General features: G+C 45.0%; 1 protein-coding gene across 1 annotated transcript in view; it reads left to right on the plus strand.

The window, feature by feature from the left end:
- The first annotated feature begins 8095 nt into the window (after positions 1 to 8095).
- LOC140389504 (extracellular calcium-sensing receptor-like) overlaps positions 8096 to 22851 on the plus strand; it is a 29465-nt gene continuing 14709 nt past the window's right edge. The window contains exon 1 of the mRNA XM_072473652.1: positions 8096 to 8718. The gene's annotated coding sequence lies outside the window, so the exon portion shown is untranslated. The remainder of the gene's footprint in view (positions 8719 to 22851) is intronic.

Here is a 22851-nt window from a genome sequence, read left to right on the forward strand (position 1 = left end):
CATATAATCTTTTTGGATTTGGATTTGTTTATTGATGCATGACCAATTACACAAAGACGAGAGTTGGATGCAATCGAGGCTTTATTACACGAAGATGTGTGACCTCCTACAGCAGCTGGCAAAATGGCTGCTGTACGGGGAGCACAAATATTTATACTGTGCCTACTGGGCAGAGCCAGCAGGCAGGGAACTACCTCCGTACCTGTAGTACAGGGCCTTACCACAAAGCACCTAATATATACATCAGTGGTGACTACCACATTCACCCCCTTTTTAAAATTGAGTCCAGTGGGGGTGGTGGAGAACTATATACAAGTAGATGTTTTAAAGTACAGAAAAAAAATTGAGTCCAGCGGGGTTGGAGGAGAGTTATACAGAAGGATGATGTTTTAAGAGTCCCGATCAAGTTACAGGTTCAGTCGGTCCGGAGCGTTGATCTGCCGTTGGGAGCGCCGCAGTGATGGTGGCGATTCTGGTGTCGGTCTGGTCTTCGGTGAATCCGGGAGTGTGCCAAAATCCTCTTCATCCTCGGGCGTGGGCAGGGGGAGGACGGATTGTCCTGGAGCAGGTGATGCGACTGGGTGCGCCGGGGGAGGGGAGGGTGGCGCCAGGCCGGAGGGGTGTGTGTGTGTGGAATCAGCTGGTGCCAGGTCCCTGAGGGAGACAGTATCTACGTAGGCGTTCTGTGGATTGGCGTGGAGTAGCTGTACCTTCTCAACCAACGGGTCCGCATTGTGGAGTCGTACATGGTTACGGAGGAGTACGGGTCCTGGAGCTACGAGCCAAGTCGGGAGCGACACCCCGGAGGTGGACTTCCCGGGGAAGGCAAAGAGGCGGTCATGGGGTGTGTCATTAGTCGCAGTGCATAGGAGCGACCGAGTGGAGTGCAGTGTGTTGGGGAGGACCTCCTGCCAGCGGCAGGCCAGGAGATTTCTGGATCATAGGGCCAGCTGGACGGCCCTCCAGACCGTCCTATTCTCCCTCTCCACCTGCCCGTTTCCCCGGGGGTTATAGCTGGTCGTCCTGCTCGAGGCGATACCCTTGTTGAGCAGGGACTGACGCAGCTCATCGCTCATGAATGAGGATTCCCTGTCACTGTGGACGTAGGCGGGGAAGCCGAACAGAGCGAAGATGGTGTTGAGGGCTTTGATGACGGTCGCAGACGTTATGTCGGGGCATGGGATGGCGAAGGGGAATCTGGAATATTCATCGACCATACTGAGGAAATACGTGTTTCGGTTGGTGGAGGGGAGGGGCCCTTTGAAGTCCACGCTGAGGCGTTCAAACGGGCGGGAGGCCTTCACCAGGCGCGTACGGTCTGGCTGGTAGAAGTGCGGTTTACACTCCGTGCAGACCTGGCAGTCTCTGGTGATTGCCCTGACTTCCTCGACGAAGTAGGGCAAATTGCAGGCCTTGATGAAGTGGTACAAACGTGTGACTCCCGGGTGACAAATGTTGTCGTGCAGAGTCCGGAGTCGATCCATCTGTGTGCTGGCACATGTACCACGGGATAGGGCATTGGGGGGCTCGTTGAGCTTACCGGGGTGGTACAAAATCTTGTAGTTGTAGGTGGAGAGCTCGATCCTCCACCTCAAGATTTTATCGTTCTTGATCTTGCCCCGCTGTGTGTTGTTAAATATGAAGGCTACTGGCCGTTGGTCAGTGAGCAGAGTGAATCTCCTGTCAGCCAGGTAATGCCTCCAATGCCGCACAGCTTCAGCGATGGCTTGGGCCTCTTTTTCGATGGAAGAATGCCGAATTTCAGAGGCATGAAGGGTTCATGAAAAGAATGCCATGGGGCTGCCTGCCTGGTTGAGGGTGGCTTGAGCGACGTCTGATGCATCGCTCTCGACTTGAAATGGTAACGTCTCGTCGACTGCGTGCATCGCGGCCTTGGCGATGTCAGCCTTGAGGCCTGGTGAGCCTCGGCCGTTAGGGGAACAATATTGGATTGAATGAGTGGGTGGGCCTTGTTTGCATAATTTGGGACCCACTGGGCGTAGTAAGAAAAGAACCCCAGGCAATGTCTGAGGGCCTTGGGGCAGTGGTGGCGGTGGTGGTGGGGGGGGGGGGGGGAGTTCCATGAGCGGGCGCATGCGGTCGGGATTGGGCCCCAGAACTCCGTTCTGGACCACATAGCCAAGGATGGCTAAGCGGTTCGTGCTGAACATGCACTTCTCCTTGTTATAAGTTAGGTTGAGGAGAGTGGCGGTGTGAAGAATAAGGCAAGGTTGGTGTCATGGTCCTGCTGATCGTGGTTGCAGATGGTGACATTGTCTAGGTACGGGAAAGTGGCCCGCAGCTCGTACCGGTCAATCATTCGGTCCATTTCCCGTTGGAAAACCGAGACCCCGTTGGTGGTGCCAAAGGGAACCCTAAGAAAGTGGTAAAGGTGGCCATCTGCCTTGAAGGCAGTGTATGGGTCCGCCTTACGGATGGGGAGCTGGTGGTAGGCGGATTTTAGGTCGACAGTTGAGAAGACCCGGTACTGTGCAATCTGATTGACCATATCAGATATGCGTGGGGGGGGGGTGGGTACGTGTCGAGCTGCGTGTACCTATTGATGTTCTGACTGTAGTCCATAACCATTCTGTGTTTCTCCCCAGTTTTCACAACTACCACTTGGGCTCTCCAGGGGCTGTTGCTGGCCTCGATGATGCCTTCCCGAAGCAGTCACTGGACTTCAGACCTGATGAAGGTCCTGTCCTGGGCGCTGTACCATCTGCTCCTGGTGGCGACGGGTTTGCAATCTGGGGTTAAGTTTGCAAATAGGGAAGGTGGGTCGACCTTTAGGGTTGCAAGGCCGCACACAGTAAAGGGTGGTAGGGGCCCGCCGAATTTCAATGTTCGGCTCTGGAGGTTGCACTGGAAGTCCAGGCTGAGTAGCAAGGCAGCGCAGAGGTTGGGGAGGACGTAGAGGCGGAAGCCACTGAACTCCACGCCCTGGACAGTGAGAGTGCCTATGTAGTACCCCTGGATCACCATGGAGTGGGACCCGGAGGCCAGGTAGATTCTCTGGTTGGCAGGGTGTACAGTGAGGGGTGTACATCCCCTTACCGTATCGGGATGGATGAAGCTCTCGGTGCTCCCGGAGTCCAGCAGACAGGAGATCTCATGCTCATCGATTTTCATGTTGGTAGAGGCCGTTGCTAGGTTGCGTGGGCGAGACTGGTCAATTGCCCACGCAACCTAGGGATGCGGCTGCTCGTTGATGGTGGCAGGCGATGGGGTGCCCGGGGGGCATGGGTCCTGGTACAATGGTGGCGCCCACGGGCCGCACGTGTCGTGGGGGGAAACAAGATGGCGGCGTCCACGGCCGCAAGTGATGGGGTCAAATAAGATGGTGGCGCCCATGGGCCACACATGGTCCGGGGAGGGGAAAATGGCGGCACCCACTGGCCGTACGTGGGGGGGGGGGGGGGTCGGAACAATAGCGAGCACTGCGCGGGCCTGGCAAACTGCAGCGAAGTGTCCCTTCTTGCCACAGGCCTTGCAAAGGGCGCTCCGGGGTGGGCAGCTTTGTCGGGGGTGTTTTGGCTGCTCACAGTAGTAACATTTGGGGCCCCCGGGGTTGGTTGGCTGCCGCGCGGCACAGGCGAGGGGGTGGCTGAGTGGGGTCCCCAATGGGACGGCCATCTGCGGAGTCCCCGATGTGTAGGAGGGGTGGGCTGCGTGGCCGGGGGTGTAGGCCTGGATGTTGCGTGAAGCGACCGCCAGTGAGAGCACTAGCTTTTTGGTTGCCATGAGGTCGAGCGTGGCCCCTTCTAAGAGGCGCTGGCGGATGTAATCCGACCCTATCCCCGTAACAAAAATGTCTCTCATGAACAAGTTCGAGTGTCCCGTGGCCGTGACGGCCTGACAGTCACAGTCTCTGACTAGGGGAATTAGAGCACGCCAGAAATCTTCCACTGACTCACTAGGAAGTTGATTATAAGTGGAGAGGGTGTGTCTGGCGTAGAGCGTGTTCGTCCGCTGAGTGTAGTTTTCCTTCAGTAGCACCATGGCGTCTTCGTAGGTCAGCGCGTCCTGGATAAGTGGAAAGACGTTGGAGCTCAGCGGCGCTGTAGAGGATCTGAATCTTCTGAGCTTCTGGAATTGGGTCTGGTGCAGACCTGATGTAAGCTTCGAAACAGGCTAGCCAATGTTCAAAGTCCTTTTTGGCGTTGCCTGATTGCGGATCCAGCTGCAGGCGATCCGGCTTGATGCGGAGGTCCATCTTCTGAAAACGTTGGTGTAATAAATTGATGCACGATCAATTACACAAAGACGAGAGTTGGATGCAATCGAGACTTTATTACACTAAGATGTGTGGCCTCCTACAGCAGCTGAAGAAATGGCTGCTGTACGGGGAGCGCACATATTTATACTCCACCTTTAGGAGTCCGGTAACAGTGGGAAAAAAGCTGTTTTTGAATCTGTTTGTGCGTGTTCTCAGACTTTTGTATCTCCAGCCCATGGAAGAAGTTGGAACAAGCTGGGTGGAAGGGGTCTATGTTCACGCTGTCCGCTTTCCCAAGGCAGCGGGAGGTGTCGACAGAGTCAATGGATGGAGGCGGTTTCATGTGATGGACTGGGTCGAGCAGTTCCCATACCAGACTGTGATGCAGCCTCATAGGATGCTTTCTATGGTGTATCTGTAAAAGTTGATAATAGAGTCAATGTGGACATGCCAAATTTCCTTAGTTTCCTGAGAACGTATAGGAGCTGTTGTGCTTTCTTGGTCAGAGCATCAAAGTGGGTGGACCAGGACAGACTGTTGGTGATGTGCACACTTAGGAATTTGAAACTTTCAACCATCTCCACCTCGGCCCCGTTGATGCTGACAGGGGTGTATACGATACTTTGCTTTCTGAAGTCAATGACCAGCTCTTTAGCTTTGCTGACATTGATGGAGAGATTGTTGTCGTTACACCATGCCACCAGGTTCTCTATCTCGCTCCTGTATTCTGACTCATTGTTGTTCGAGATCTGACCCACTACTGTTGTGTCATCAGCAAACGTTTAGATGCAGTTGGAGCCATATTTTGCCATGCAGTCATGTGTGTATAGGGTGTATAGTAGGGGGCTAAGTAGGCAGTCTTGTGGGGTCCGGTATTGAGGACTAGCGTGGAGGAGGTGTTGTTGTTTATTGTTACTGATTCTCGTCTATAGGTCATAAAGTCGAAAATCCAGTTGCAGAATGAGGAGCCAAGTCCTACGGTTTGGAACTTTGATATGAGCTTGGCTAGGATGATGGTGTTGACGGCAGTGCTTTAGTCAATGAATCGGAGTCTGATGTAGGCATTCTTGTTGTCAAAATGCTCCAGTGTTGTGTGTAGGACCAGGGGTATGGCATCTGCTGTGGACCGGTTGTCACGGTATGCAAATTGAAGTGGATCTAGGCATTCTGGGAGTATGGAGTTGATGTGCGCCATGACCAACCTTTCGAAGTGCTTCATTACTATCGATGTCAATGCCATAGGAAGGTAGTCATTGAGTCAGGTTTCCTGGTTCTTCTTTGGCACCAGTATGGTGGTGGTCTTCTTGAAGCAGGTGGGGACCTCCGAATGAAGATAGACGTGAACACACCCGCCAGGTGGTCTGTGAAGGACCTGAGTGCATGACCAGGGATCCCGTCTGGACCTATCGCCTTTCAGGAAGGCCGATCTGACTTTGGAAACTGTGACAGTAGGTATGGGTGTGTCCGGGGCATGCTGGGGCAGCCGACAACGGTTTGATGGTTTCCTGCTCGAACCGATCATAGAATGCATTGGGTTCATCAGGTAGGTCATCTAAAACTTTATGAAATGAAATGAAAATCGCTTATTGTCACGAGTAGGCTTCAATTAAGTTACTGTGAAAAGCCCCTAGTCGCCACATTCCAGCGCCTGTTTGGGGAGGCTGGTAAGGGAATTGAACCGTGCTGCTGGCCTGCCTTGGTCTGCTTTAAAAGCCAGCAATTTAGCCCAGTGTGCTAAACCAGCCCCTACGACCCATTTCTTTATTGGCAGCCATTCCCATCCCCCAATTACTCCTGTGCTCACTGAGCAACATTACCGCTGATTGAGGTACATTGTGATTTTAAAATTCTCATTCTTGTTATAAAATCTTCCATTCTCTTGCCCCTCCCTATTCCCTGTAATATTCTCCAACAAACATCCCTCCAAGATATCTGACACCATAATGTATCCAACGTTGGTGGATGTGCTTTCAGTTACCTCAGCCCTTTTCTCTGAAATTCCCTCACTACACCTCTACACCTCTCTCCCTTCCTTTCTTCCTTTGAGACACTTCTGTAATCCTACCACACTGACATGGCTTTTGGTCACCTGACCCAAATTCATCTTATGTGGCTGCGTGTCATTCTTTGTTTTATTTAGATCTGTGAAGACAGTAAAGAAATTGTTGTTGCCTCCCTGTCTTTGACTCATGTTTCACATGAGCCAGATCCCTCCTTATTTGACTGAAGTTCCCCAGTTTAATATTTTTATTCCAAATTGCACCTGGTCCTTCTCCATAACTAACATGGACCTTATGATAATTTGATTGCTATTGGGGAGATGTTGGTGCAGTCGTAGTGTCACTGGGCGAATAATCCCGAGCACAGGTCAATGCTCTGAGGATACTGGTTCATATCCCACCAGGAAAGCTCGTGGAGTTTAACTGGTTAATGAAAATCTGCAATTGAAAGCTACTCCCAGCAATGGTGCCATGAAACTATCATCTACTGTTACAGAAACTCATCTGGCCGACTAATGCCCTGCAGCGGGAAGGAAACCAGATATCCTGACTCCAGACCCACAACAATGTGTTTGGCTCCCAACTGCCCTCTGAAATTCCCCGGCAGGACACTCAGTTCAAGGACAATAAGGATGGGCAACAAGCACATGTCCCCTGAAAGAATTAAAAAGCAATCGTGAGATGCTTTCCATTGTGACATCCTGCATTCAACTCTTTATTCTTTAGGACTAAACCCAAAACTGTTTCATTCCCCATTCAACAGGATAGATACTAATCTACATGTTTGCGATGCTGCAGAATTCCACAACAAAGGCTTCCACTAATTTCACACATTCTAACTGCAGCTATTTTCTGCCATTGGCCTCACTTGCTCCGGCTCCTAAACTCCTGCTTCTACGAGTGATGGTAAATTGAGTAGCATGGCTAGGAAGATTTCTTTGGAGCCTTTGAATGTGTGACTTGACCCAACCAATGTAGTTACCGACTGGAGCCACAATTAATAAAAGTACAACCTGACCGGGATCGAATCTAACCTTGGGCAGATTCACAAAATGGCCAGTGAATTGGCTAGCTTTATACTCTTCCAAATAAAAAATCCAAACTTGGCAAAATGTAAATGGTAACCCATGTTGTTCCACTGTCCAAATCCAATTTCACTCCGAAAGACATCAGCACGTTTGTAAGATTTGGAGCAAAAGTAAATTTACAGACTGCAGACTCCATTAGAAATATACCCACATTGGAATTATTTAAGGAGAACACTTCAATCTTGATTGAAACTTGCATTTTTCAGTTTACAGGTGCTATTTGTTTGTGATACAATCAGTGTTAAGTCAGGTGGAATCTCTTTCAATATTTGTATGTAACCCCCAAAGAGCGTCCTATACTCATTGGACCAAAATATTGAACTGGAATTATTCAAGTATGTCCAATACTTTGTGACAATCATTTAACACACTTCCCAGTAGGATGCTCAGGAAACAGGAGCAGGAGGGGAAATTACATATTGTTTTAATTAAGTTCCGTTTTAGGAACTGGACTCGGTTCACTTGGGATTAAACCAAGATATACCTGGATATCCCCACGGCCCCATATATCTAATGGGTCTGTATAAGTGGTATAGATGTAAAAGATTCTAGTCGTCGCACTGTGTTGCTTGCCTTTGGCTCTTGCAATGTATTGGACATTTTCTTTCGTCTTATTGCACTCTCTACTCTCACCCCAATCCAAAGCAACTGGATTATGCAAACTGCAAGGAAACTTTGTTTCGCCTGGCATGGCACATTACAGCGACGTGACAATTGGGGGATTGTTCCCCGTCAGTTTGTATGTTAATGTACCAGAGCTTCACTACAGGGCCAAGCCTGAGGAGTTACGCTGCACCGGGTAAGTCAATGTAACTTCGATGTTGTAAATATTGTGCAGGAACTCCAGTTTCCTCGCTGCCAGTGGAAGATTACAATTAAGAAAAATATCGAGGAAGTCTCAAAATCCACAATGAAAGGCAACAGCGCGGTTAGAAAGAGGACGAAAGAAGACCAAATCATCCGGAGAAAACGCAGTGTAGTTGAAGACCTCATTGGATTGGAGGCCGGGGTAACAGCTGAATTTTAGATGACTTGTCACCAAACGGGTGGCAACTAAGCGGCTATCATTACACACCCCGCCTCAGACCAATTTATGGGTGACCGAAATATGTCCAATTCGCAGCCGCTCGCTTTCCAGCACAACCGAAGTTGCATTTTGCCACCCCCCCCCCCCCCGTGGTATTTGGACGGAAGCAAAACTGAGACATCCAATAATTTCCCAAGCTTTAGAATCAAAACAAAAAGTAATAAGTTCGAGTTGGAAACAGCGGGAGAAGATTAGCGAGGACGGAGGGAGGAGCAGGGGTTGCTGAGGAAGTATATACAAAAAAGTTGAGGAGTGGTGTGGATGGAACGAGGAAACAGGAGTGACAAATCAATATACATCGAATAAGTTTCATTTAATTCTCCGGTAAATTAGATTTTTAGTTCGATTCACGATTTTCAGACAATTGTTTGTTAGTCATTTTTCTTCATTTGTTCACTTGTAATATGTTAATATCACTGCTCTTCCCAAGTATCTGGGTATCTGGGAGAGGTTGATTCTAGGGTTGTGGGCATTACTGACACGGCCGATATTTATTGTCTTTCCCATGGAGCGCTGGGGAAGTTAGTAGGAGCTGCATTCTTCAGGCCAAACGAATGGTTTGCTCGGCCAGTTAAGAGTCAGCCACCTTGCCGTATGTTCGGAGTTGCTCATAGGTCAGTCAGAGTGAAGAGCGCAGATTTCCTTCCTTCAAGGTCATTCATGAACCAGATGGGTTTCATAACATAAGAACTAGGAGCAGGAGTAGGCCACCTGGCCCCTCGAGCCTGCTCTGCCATTCAATGAGATCATGGCTGATCTTCTATGGACTCTGCTCCACTTTCCGGCCCAAACACTTTAACCCTTAATCCCTTTATTCTTCAAAAAACTATCTATCTTTATCTTAAAAACATTTAATGAAGGAGCCTCAACTGCTTCACTGGGCAAGGAATTCCATAGATTCACAACCCTTTGGGTGAAGACGTTCCTCCTAAACTCAGTCCTAAATCTACTTCCCCTTATTTTGAGGCTATGCCCCCTGGTTCTGCTTTCACCCGCTAGTGGGAACAACCTGCCCGCATCTATCCTATCGATTCCCTTCCTAATTGTATATGTTTCCATAAGATTCCCCCCTCATCCTTCTAAATTCCAACAAGTACAGTCCCAGTCTACTCAACCTCTCATAATCCAACCGCTTCAGTTCTGGGATTAACCGAGTGAATCTCCTCTGCACACCCTCCAGCACCAGTACGTCCTTTCTCAGGTAAGGAGACCAAAACTGAACACAATACTCCAGGTGTGGCCTCACTAACACCTTATACAATTTCAGCATAACCTCCCTAGTCTTAAACTCCATCCCTCTAGCAATGAAGGACAAAATTCCATTTGCCTTCTTAATCACCTGTTGCACCTGTAAACTAACTTTTTGCGACTCATGCACTAGCACACCCAGGTCTCTCTGCACAGCAGCATGTTTTAATATTTTATCATTTAAATAATAATCCCTTTTGCTGTTATTCCTACTAAAATGGATAACCTCACATTTGTCAACATTGTATTCCATCTGCCAGACTCTAGCCCATTCACTTAACCTATCCAATCCATCTGCAGACTTCCAGTATCCTCTGCACTTTTTGCTTTACCACTCATCTTAGTGTCATCTGCAAACTTAGACACATTGCCCTTGGTCCTCAACTCCAAATTATCTATGTAAATTATGAACAATTGTGGACCCAACACTGGTCCCTGAGGGATACTGCTAGCTACTAATTGCCAACCAGAGAAACACCCATTAATCCCCACTCTTTGCTTTCTATTAATTAACCAACCCTCTGTCCATGCTACTACTTTACCCTTAGTGCCATGCATCTTTATCTTATGCAGCAACCTTTTCTGTGGCACCTTGTCAAAGGCTTTCTGGAAATCCAGATATACAACATCCATTGGCTCCCCGTTATCTACCGCACTGGTAATGTCCTCAAAATATTCCACTAAATTAGTTAGGCACGACCTGCCCTCTATGAACCCATGCTGTGTCTGCCCAATGGAATAATTTCCTCCCAAATGCCTCGCTATTTCTTCCTTGATGATAGATTCCAGCATCTTCCCTACCACCGAAGTTAAGCTCACAGGCTTATAATTACCTGCTTTCTGCCTACCTCCTTTTTTAAACAGTGGTGTCACGTTTGCTACTTTCCAATCCGCCGGGTCCACCCCAGAGTCTAGTGAATTTTGGTAAATTATCACTAGTGCATTTGCAATTTCCCTAGCCATCTCTTTTAGCACTCTGGGATGCATTCCATCAGGGCCAGGAGACTTGGCTGCCTTTAGCCCCATTAGCTTGCCCATCACTACCTCCTTAGTGATAACAATCATCTCAAGGTACTCACCTGTCATAGACTCATTTCTATCAGTCACTGCCATGTTATTTGTGTCTTCCACTGTGAAGACTGACACAAAAAGCCTGTTCAGTTCCTCAGCCATTTCCTCATCTCCCATTATTAAATCTCCCTTCTCATCCTCTGAAGGACCAATATTTACCTCAGCCACTCTTTTTTGTTTTATATATTTGTAGAAACTTTTACTATCTGTTTTTATATTCTGAGCAAGTATACTCTCATAATCTATCTTACTCTTCTTTATAGCTTTTTTAGTAGCTTTCTGTTGCCCCCTAAAGATTTCCCAGTCCTCTAATCTCCCAATAATCTTTGCCACTTTGTTTGCTTTTTCCTTCAATTTGATACTCTCCCTGATTTCCTTAGATATCCACGGTCGATTTTCCCTCTTTCTACCGTCCTTCCTAATTTTACATGTTTCTATAAGATTCCCCCCTCTTCCTTCTATGGTAAATATATCCTTCCTTAGATTAGGAGACAAAAAACTGTACACAATACTGCAGGTGTGGTCTCACTAAGGCTCTGTACAAGTGCAGCAAGAAAGGCAACTTTACTCCTGTACCCAAATGTACTCCTGCACTGAAAGCCAACATATTATTTGTCTTCCTAAATGCTTGCTGGAACTGTACACAAGCTTTTAGAGAATCATGAAAAAGGACGCCCGGGTCCCTTTGGACATCAACACTTCCCAGCTCCCCGCCATTTAAAAACACTCTGCATCTCTGTTTTTTTGTACCGAAGTAGATAACCTCACACTTATTGGCATTATATTCCATCGGCCATGTTCTTACCCACTCACTGAATGTGTACATCTCCCCTTGAAGTTTCATTACATCCTCCCCACTACTCACAATCCCACAAAATATTGTGTCATTAGCAAATTTGGGAATATGATATTTGGTCTCCACATCCAAATCATTGATATAGATTGTGACGAGCTGTGCCCAGCAGTCTGCAAATCCATGATATACTCATACATCAGGAGATTTATGTTTGATACGTTAATTCACTTCGGAAGTTACAACATTACAATGCACAAACGTCCAAGGCATAAACTGCACATTGTGCAAGACAGGAGGAAGATTCAAAGCAATAGTCTGTTTGAGGAATCTGAAGGGTAGCCTCAACCTGGAATCTTCATTATTTCATTGGCTGAAGCTAATTTCTGCTTAAATATAACAGAAAATGCTGGAAATGCTCAGCAAGTCTGGCAGTGCCTGTGCAGAGGAACACCGAGTCGACATTTCAGATTTGATCTTTCACCAGGTCTACCAATGTTTGCTTTGGTCTGCTCGAAGAAGACATTTTTACCAATGCAATCCCACCTGCTCCAGTGATTGATAACTCGTGTAGAAAAATGTTTATTCCCTGTGTCCTAATCGCACTTCCCCGTTTTTCTGGAGTGTTTAAGGATGTTTGAAAGTGCTACCTTTTTCCAATCTTATACCTCTAGAGTAACCAGGAGGAAGCTTATTGGTTGCATATTGCTCATGGTAACTGAGAAAAGGGATTATTGCCAGCTTTGATTTTCAAATCCCGAGAATGATTTTCAGGCAAATTCAAAATACGACAAGTCAGTTGTTGAAAAGGTTGAAGATTCCAAACAAGATTTACTTAACGTTTATAACACCAACTGAGATGTCACTTACACTGAGATGTCACTTACACTGAGATGTCACTTACACTGAGATGTCGCTAACACTGAGGTGTCACTTACACTGAGATGTTGCTTACACTGAGTAGACACTTACACGGAGATGTCACTTACACTGAGATGTCACTGACACTGAGATGACACTTACAATGAGCTGTCACTTATAATGAGGTGTCATTTATACTGAGCTGTCACTTACACTGAGATGTTGTTTACACTGAGATGTCACTTACACTGAGGTGTCAGTTGCATTGAGAAGTCAGTTGCATTGAGACGTTAGTTACACTGAGATGTCACTTACACTGAGATGTCATTTACACTGAGATGTCAGTTACAATGAGATGTCAGTTACACTGAGATGACACTTACTCTGAGATGTCTCTTACACTGAAGTGTCAGTTACACTGAGGTGTGACTTAGACTGAGATGTCACTTACACCGAGGGGTCTTTTACACTAAAGTGTCACTTACACAGAGGTTTCACTTACACAGAGGTGTCACTTACACAGAGGTGTCACTTACACTGAGATGTCACTTACAATGAGCTGTCACTTATAATGAGGTGTCACTTATACTGAGCTGTCATTTACACTGAGATGTTGTTTATACTGAGATGTCACTTACACTGAGGTGTCACTTACATTGAGCTGTCACTTACGCTGAGATGTCACTTACACGGAGAGGTCACAAACAATGAGATGTCAATTACACTGAGATGTCACTTACACTGAGATGTCACTTACACTGAGCTGTCACTTACACTGAGCTGTCACTTACACAGATGTCACTTACACTGAGATGTCATTTACACTTAGATGTCACTTACACTGAGGTGTCACTGACACTGAGCTGTCACTAACATTGAGCTGTCCGTTATGTTGAGATGTCACTTACACTGAGATAGCACTTACACTGTGATGTCAATTACACTGAGATGTCACTTACACTGAAATGTCACTTACACTGAGATGTCGCTAGCAATGAGATTCCACTTCCACAGAGATGTCACTGACAGTAAGATGTCACTTACCCTGAGATGTAACTTATACTGAAATGTCACTTACACTGAGATGTCACTGGCAATGAGCTGTCACTTACACTGAGATGTCACTGACAATGATGTCCCGAATACTGAGATGTCACTAGCACTGAAATGTCACTTACACTGAGATGTAACTTACACTGAGATGTCACTGGCAATGAGCTGTCACTTACACTGAGATGTCACTGACACTGAGATGTCCCTTATACTGAGATGTCACCAACACTGAAATGTCACTTACACTGAGATGTAACTTACACTGAGATGTCACTGGCAATGAGCTGTCACTTACACTGAGATGTGACTGACACTGAGATGTCATTTACACTGAGATGTCACTTACACTGAGATGTCACTGGCAATGAGCTGTCACTAACACTGAAATGTCACTTACACTGATCTGCCACTTACACTGAGACGTCACTTACACTGAGATTTCACTTACCATTCGATGTCACTGACACCGAGATGTCACAGACACAGAGATGTCACTGACATTAAGATGTCACTTACACTGAGCTGTCATTTACACTGAGCTGTCACTTACACTGAAATGTCGCTAACAATGAGATTTCAGTTTCACTGAGATGTCACTTACACTGAGATGTCATTTACTTTGAGATGTCAGTTACACTGACATGTCACTCACAATGAGCTGTCACTTATAATGAGGTGTCACTTATTCTGAGCTGTCATTCACACCGAGATGTTGTTTACACTGAGATGTCACTTACACTGAGCTGTCACTTACACTGAGCTGTCACTTACACTGAGGTGTCACTAACATTGAGATGTCACTTACACTGAGATGTCACTTACACTGAGATGTCACTTACATTGAGATGACACACTGGGATGTAACTTACACTGAGAAGCCATTTACACTGAAATGTCACTTACACTGAGATGTCGCTAGCAATGAGATTCCACTTCCAGAGAGATGTCACTGACAGTAAGATGTCACTTACCCTGAGATGTAACTTATACTGATATGTCACTTACACTGAGAAGTCACTGGCAATGAGCTGTCACTTACACTGAGATGTCACTGACACTGAGATGTCCCTTATACTGAGATGTCACTGGCAATGAGCTGTCACTTACACTGAGATGTCACTGACAATGATGTCCCGTATACTGAGATGTCACTAACACTGAAATGTCACTTACACTGAGATGTAACTTACACTGAGATGTCACTGGCAATGAGCTGTCACTTACACTGAGATGTCACTGAAACTGAGATGTCCCTTATACTGAGATGTCACCAACACTGAAATGTCACTTACACTGAGATGTAACTTACACTGAGATGTCACTGGCAATGAGCTGTCACTTACACTGAGATGTGACTGACACTGAGATGTCATTTACACTGAGATGTCACTTACACTGAGATGTCACTGGCAATGAGCTGTCACTAACACTGAAATGTCACTTACACTGAGCTGCCACTTACACTGAGACGTCACTTACACTGAGATTTCACTTACCATTCGATGTCACTGACACCGAGATGTCACAGACACAGAGATGTCACTGACATTAAGATGTCACTTACACTGAGCTGTCATTTAGACTGAGCTGTCACTTACACTGAAATGTCGCTAACAATGAGATTTCAGTTTCACTGAGATGTCACTTACACTGAGATGTCATTTACTTTGAGATGTCAGTTACACTGACATGTCACTCACAATGAGCTGTCACTTATAATGAGGTGTCACTTATAGTGAGCTGTCATTCACACCGAGATGTTGTTTACACTGAGATGTCACTTACACTGAGCTGTCACTTACACTGAGCTGTCACTTACACTGAGGTGTCACTAACATTGAGATGTCACTTACACTGAGATATCACTTACACTGAGATGTCACTTACATTGAGATGACACACTGGGATGTAACTTACACTGAGAAGCCATTTACACTGAAATGTCACTTACACTGAGATGTCGCTAGCAATGAGATTCCACTTCCACAGAGATGTCACTTACCCTGAGATGTAACTTATACTGATATGTCACTTACACTGAGAAGTCACTGGCAATGAGCTGTCACTTACACTGAGATGTCACTGGCAATGAGCTGTCACTTACACTGAGATGTCACTAACACTGAAATGTCACTAACACTGAAATGTCACTTACACTGAGATGTCACTAACATTGAGATGTCACTGACACTGAGCTGTCACTTACACTGAGGTGACACTTACACTGAGGTGTCACTTACACTGAGGTGTCAATTACACTGAGATGTCACTTACACAGATGTCACTAACACTTAAATGTCACAAACACTTAAATGTCACAAACACTTAAATGTCACTTACACTGAGATGTCACTGACACTGAGATGTCACTTAGACTGAGACGTCACTTACACTAGATGTCACTGACACTGCGCTGTCACTTACACTGAGGTGTCACTTACACTGAGATGTCACATACACTGAGATGTCACTGACATTGAGATGTCACTAACATTGAGATGTCACTGACACTGAGCTGTCACTTACACTGAGGACACTTACACAGAGATGTCGCTAGCAATGAGATTCCACTTCCACAGAGATGTCACTGACAGTAAGATGTCACTTATCCTGAGATGTCACTTATACTGAAATGTCACTTACACTAAGATGTCACTGGCAATGAGCTGTCACTTACACTGAGATGTCATTTACACTGAGATGTCACTTACACTGAGCTGTCACTTACACTGAGCTGTCACTTACACTGAGCTGTCACTTACACAGATGTCACTTACACAGATGTCACTTACACTGAGATGTCATTTACACTGAGATGTCACTTACACTGAGGTGTCATTGACACTGAGCTGTCACTAACATTGAGCTGTCACTTACGTTGAGATGTCACTTACACTGAGATAGCACTTACACTGTGATGTCAATTACACTGAGATGTCACTTACACTGAAATGTCACTTACACTGAGATGTCGCTAGCAATGAGATTCCACTTCCACAGAGATGTCACTGACACTGAGATGTCCTGTATACTGAGATGTCACTAACACTGAAATGTCACTTACACTGAGATGTCACTTACACTGAGATGTCACTGGCAATGAGCTGTCACTTACACTGAGATGTCACTGACACTGAGATGTCCCTTATACTGAGATGTCACCAACGCTGAAATGTCACTTACACTGAGATGTAACTTACACTGAGATGTCACTGGCAATGAGCTGTCACTTACACTGAGATGTGACTGACACTGAGATGTCATTTACACTGAGATGTCACTTACACTGAGATGTCACTGGCAATGAGCTGTCACTAACACTGAAATGTCACTTACACTGAGCTGCCACTTACACTGAGATGTCACTTACACTGAGATTTCACTTACCATTCGATGTCACTGACACCGAGATGTCACAGACACAGAGATGTCACTGACATTAAGATGTCACTTACACTCAGCTGTCACTTACACTGAGCTGTCACTTACACTGAAATGTCACTAACAATGAGATTTCAGTTTCGCTGAGATGTCACTTACACTGAGATGTCATTTACTTTGAGATGTCAGTTACACTGACATGTCACTCACAATGAGCTGTCACTTATAATAAGGTGTCACTTATACTGAGCTGTCATTCACACTGAGATGTTGTTTACACTGAGCTGTCACTTACACTGAGCTGTCACTTACACTGAGCTGTCACTTACACTGAGATGTCACTAACATTGAGATGTCACTTACACTGAGATGTCACTTACACTGAGATGTCACTTACATTGAGATGACACACTGGGATGTAACTTACACTGAGAAGCCATTTACACTGAAATGTCACTTACACTGAGATGTCGCTAGCAATGAGATTCCACTTCCACAGAGATGTCACTGACAGTAAGATGTCACCTACCCTGAGATGTAACTTATACTGAAATGTCACTTACACTGAGAAGTCACTGGCAATAAGCTGTCACTTACACTGAGATGTCACTGACACTGAGATGTCCCTTATACTGAGATGTCACTGGCAATGAGCTGTCACTTACACTGAGATGTCACTAACACTGAAATGTCACTAACACTGAAATGTCACTTACACTGAGATGTCACTAACATTGAGATGTCACTAACATTGAGATGTCACTGACACTGAGCTGTCACTTACATTGAGGTGACACTTACACTGAGGTGTCACTTACACTGAGATGTCACTTACACTGAGATGTCACTAACACTTAAATGTCACAAACACTTAAATGTCACAAACACTTAAATGTCACTTACACTGAGATGTCACTGACACTGAGATGTCACTTAGACTGAGACGTCACTTACACTAGATGTCACTGACATTGCGCTGTCAATTACACTGAAGTGTCACTTACACTGAGATGTCACATACACTGAGATGTCACTAACATTGAGATGTCACTAACATTGAGATGTCACAGACAGTGAGCTGTCACTTACACTGAGGTGTCACTTACACTGAGATGTCACTTACACTGAGATGTCACTAACACTGAAATATCACTAACACTTAAATGTCACAAACACTTAAATGTCACAAACACTTAAATGTCATTTACACTGAGATGTCACTGACACTGCGCTGTCACTTACACTGAGGTGTCACTTACACTGAGATGTCACATACACTGAGATTTCAATTACCATGAGATGTTACTGACACCGAGATGTCACTGACACTGAAATATCGCTAACAGTGAGATGTCACTTACACTGAGATATCATTGACACTGAGATGTCACTTACACTGAGATGTCACTTACATTGAGATGTCACTAACACTGAAATGTCACTTACACTGAGATGTAACTTAAACTGAGATGTCACTGGCAATGAGCTGTCACTTACACTGAGATGTCACTAACACTGAAATGTCACAAACACTGAGATGTCACTGACACTGAGATGTCACTGACACTGAGATGTCACTTACACTAGATGTCACTGCCACTGCGCTGTCACTTACACTGAGACGTCATTTACAATGAGACGTCACTTACACTGAGATGTCACTTATACTGAAATGTCACTTACACTAAGATGTCACTGGCAATGAGCTGTCACTTACACTGAGATGTCATTTACACTGAGATGTCACTTACACTGAGCTGTCACTTACACTGAGCTGTCACTTACACAGATGTCACTTACACTGAGATGTCATTTACACTGAGATGTCACTTACACTGAGGTGTCACTGACACTGAGCTGTCACTAACATTGAGCTGTCACTTACGTTGAGATGTCACTTACACTGAGATAGCACTTACACTGTGATGTCAATTACACTGAGATGTCACTTACACTGAAATGTCACTTACACTGAGATGTCGCTAGCAATAAGATTCCACTTCCACAGAGATGCCACTGACACTGAGATGTCCCGTATACTGAGATGTCACTAACACTGAAATGTCACTTACACTGAGATGTAACTTACACTGAGATGTCACTGGCAATGAGCTGTCACTTACACTGAGATGTGACTGACACTGAGATGTCATTTACACTGAGATGTCACTTACACTGAGATGTCACTGGCAATGAGCTGTCACTAACACTGAAATGTCACTTACACTGAGCTGCCACTTACACTGAGATGTCACTTACACTGAGATTTCACTTACCATTCGATGTCACTGACACCGAGATGTCACAGACACAGAGATGTCACTGACATTAAGATGTCACTTACACTGAGCTGTCACTTACACTGAGCTGTCACTTACACTGAAATGTCACTAACAATGAGATTTCAGTTTCGCTGAGATGTCACTTACACTGAGATGTCATTTACTTTGAGATGTCAGTTACACTGACATGTCACTCACAATGAGCTGTCACTTATAATGAGGTGTCACTTATACTGAGCTGTCATTCACACTGAGATGTTGTTTACACTGAGATGTCACTTACACTGAGCTGTCACTTACACTGAGCTGTCACTTACACTGAGCTGTCACTAACATTGAGATGTCACTTACACTGAGATGTCACTTACACTGAGATGTCACTTACATTGAGATGACACACTGGGATGTAACTTACACTGAGAAGCCATTTACACTGAAATGTCACTTACACTGAGATGTCGCTAGCAATGAGATTCCACTTCCAGAGAGATGTCACTGACAGTAAGATGTCACTTACCCTGAGATGTAACTTATACTGAAATGTCACTTACACTGAGAAGTCACTGGCAATGAGCTGTCACTTACACTGAGATGTCACTGACACTGAGATGTCCCTTATACTGAGATGTCACTGGCAATGAGCTGTCACTTACACTGAGATGTCACTAACACTGAGATGTCACTAACACTGAAATGTCACTAACACTGAAATGTCACTTACACTGAGATGTCACTTAGACTGAGATGTCACTTACACTGAGATGTCACTAACATTGAGATGTCACTAACATTGAGATGTCACTGACACTGAGCTGTCACTTACACTGAGGTGACACTTACACTGAGGTGTCACTTACACTGAGATGTCACTTACACTGAGATGTCACTAACACTTAAATGTCACAAACACTTAAATGTCACTTACACTGAGATGTCACTGACACTGAGATGTCACTTAGACTGAGACGTCACTTACACTAGATGTCACTGACCCTGCGCTGTCACTTACACTGAGGTTTCACTTTCACTGAGATGTCACATACACTGAGATGTCACTAACATTGAGATGTCACTAACATTGAGATGTCACTGACACTGAGCTGTCACTTACACTGAGGTGACACTTACACTGATGTGTCACTTACACTGAGATGTCACTTACACTGAGCTGTCACTTACACTGAGATATCACTTACACTGAGATGTCACTAACACTGAAATATCAGTAACACTTAAATGTCACAAACACTTAAATGTCACAAACACTTAAATGTCACAAACACTTAAATGTCACTTACACTGAGATGTCACTGACACTGCGCTGTCACTTACACTGAGGTGTCACTTACACTGAGATGTCACATACACTGAGATTTCAATTACCATGAGATGTCACTGACACCGAGATGTCACTGACACTGAAATATCGCTAATAGTGAGATGTCACTTACACTGAGATGTCATTGACACTGAGATGTCACTTACACTGAGATGTCACTTACATTGAGATGTCACTAACACTGAAATGTCACTTACACTGAGATGTAACTTAAACTGAGATGTCACTGGCAATGAGCTATCACTTACACTGAGATGCCACTAACACTGAAATGTCACAAACACTGAGATGTCACTGACACTGAGATGTCACTGACACTGAGATGTCACTTACACTAGATGTCACTGCCACTGCGCTGTCACTTACACTGAGACGTCATTTACACTGAGATGTCACTTACACTGAGCTGTCACTTACACAGATGTCACTTACACTGAGATGTCATTTACACTGAGATGTCACTTACACTGAGGTGTCACTGACACTGAGCTGTCACTAACATTGAGCTGTCACTTACGTTGAGATGTCACTTACACTGAGATAGCACTTACACTGTGATGTCAATTACACTGAGATGTCACTTACACTGAAATGTCACTTACACTGAGATGTCGCTAGCAATAAGATTCCACTTCCACAGAGATGCCACTGACACTGAGATGTCCCGTATACTGAGATGTCACTAACACTGAAATGTCACTTACACTGAGATGTAACTTACACTGAGATGTCACTGGCAATGAGCTGCCACTTACACTGAGATGTCACTGACACTGAGATGTCCCTTATACTGAGATGTCACCAACACTGAAATGTCACTTACACTGAGATGTAACTTACACTGAGATGTCACTGGCAATGAGCTGTCACTTACACTGAGATGTGACTGACACTGAGATGTCATTTACACTGAGATGTCACTTACACTGAGATGTCACTGGCAATGAGCTGTCACTAACACTGAAATGTCACTTACACTGAGCTGCCACTTACACTGAGATGTCACTTACACTGAGATTTCACTTACCATTCGATGTCACTGACACCGAGATGTCACAGACACAGAGATGTCACTGACATTAAGATGTCACTTACACTCAGCTGTCACTTACACTGAGCTGTCACTTACACTGAAATGTCACTAACAATGAGATTTCAGTTTCGCTGAGATGTCACTTACACTGAGATGTCATTTACTTTGAGATGTCAGTTACACTGACATGTCACTCACAATGAGCTGTCACTTATAATGAGGTGTCACTTATACTGAGCTGTCATTCACACTGAGATGTTGTTTACACTGAGATGTCACTTACACTGAGCTGTCACTTACACTGAGCTGTCACTTACACTGAGATGTCACTAACATTGAGATGTCACTTACACTGAGATGTCACTTACACTGAGATGTCACTTACATTGAGATGACACACTGGGATGTAACTTACACTGAGAAGCCATTTACACTGAAATGTCACTTACACTGAGATGTCGCTAGCAATGAGATTCCACTTCCACAGAGATGTCACTGACAGTAAGATGTCACTTACCCTGAGATGTAACTTATACTGAAATGTCACTTACACTGAGAAGTCACTGGCAATGAGCTGTCACTTACACTGAGATGTCACTGACACTGAGATGTCCCTTATACTGAGATGTCACTGGCAATGAACTGTCACTTACACTGAGATGTCACTAACACTGAGATGTCACTAACACTGAAATGTCACTTACACTGAGGTGTCACCTACACTGAGATGTCACTTACACTGAGATGTCACTAACACTTAAATGTCACAAACACTGAGATGTCACTAACACTGAGATGTCACTAACACTGAAATGTCACTTACACTGAGGTGTCACTTACACTGAGATGTCACTTACACTGAGATGTCACTAACACTTAAATGTCACAAACACTTAAATGTCACTTACACTGAGATGTCACTGACACTGAGATGTCACTTAGACTGAGACGTCACTTACACTAGATGTCACTGACCCTGCGCTGTCACTTACACTGAGGTTTCACTTTCACTGAGATGTCACATACACTGAGATGTCACTAACATTGAGATGTCACTAACATTGAGATGTCACTGACACTGAGCTGTCACTTACACTGAGGTGACACTTACACTGATGTGTCACTTACACTGAGATGTCACTTACACTGAGCTGTCACTTACACTGAGGTGTCACTTCCACTGAGATATCACTTACACTGAGATGTCACTAACACTGAAAATCACTAACACTTAAATGTCACAAGCACTTAAATGTCACAAACACTTAAATGTCACTTACACTGAGATGTCACTGACACTGCGCTGTCACTTACACTGAGGTGTCACTTACACTGAGATGTCACATACACTGAGATTTCAATTACCATGAGATGTCGCTGACACCGAGATGTCACT

Source organism: Scyliorhinus torazame, chromosome 14, assembly GCF_047496885.1.
Source record: "Scyliorhinus torazame isolate Kashiwa2021f chromosome 14, sScyTor2.1, whole genome shotgun sequence".
Lineage (NCBI taxonomy): Eukaryota > Metazoa > Chordata > Chondrichthyes > Carcharhiniformes > Scyliorhinidae > Scyliorhinus > Scyliorhinus torazame.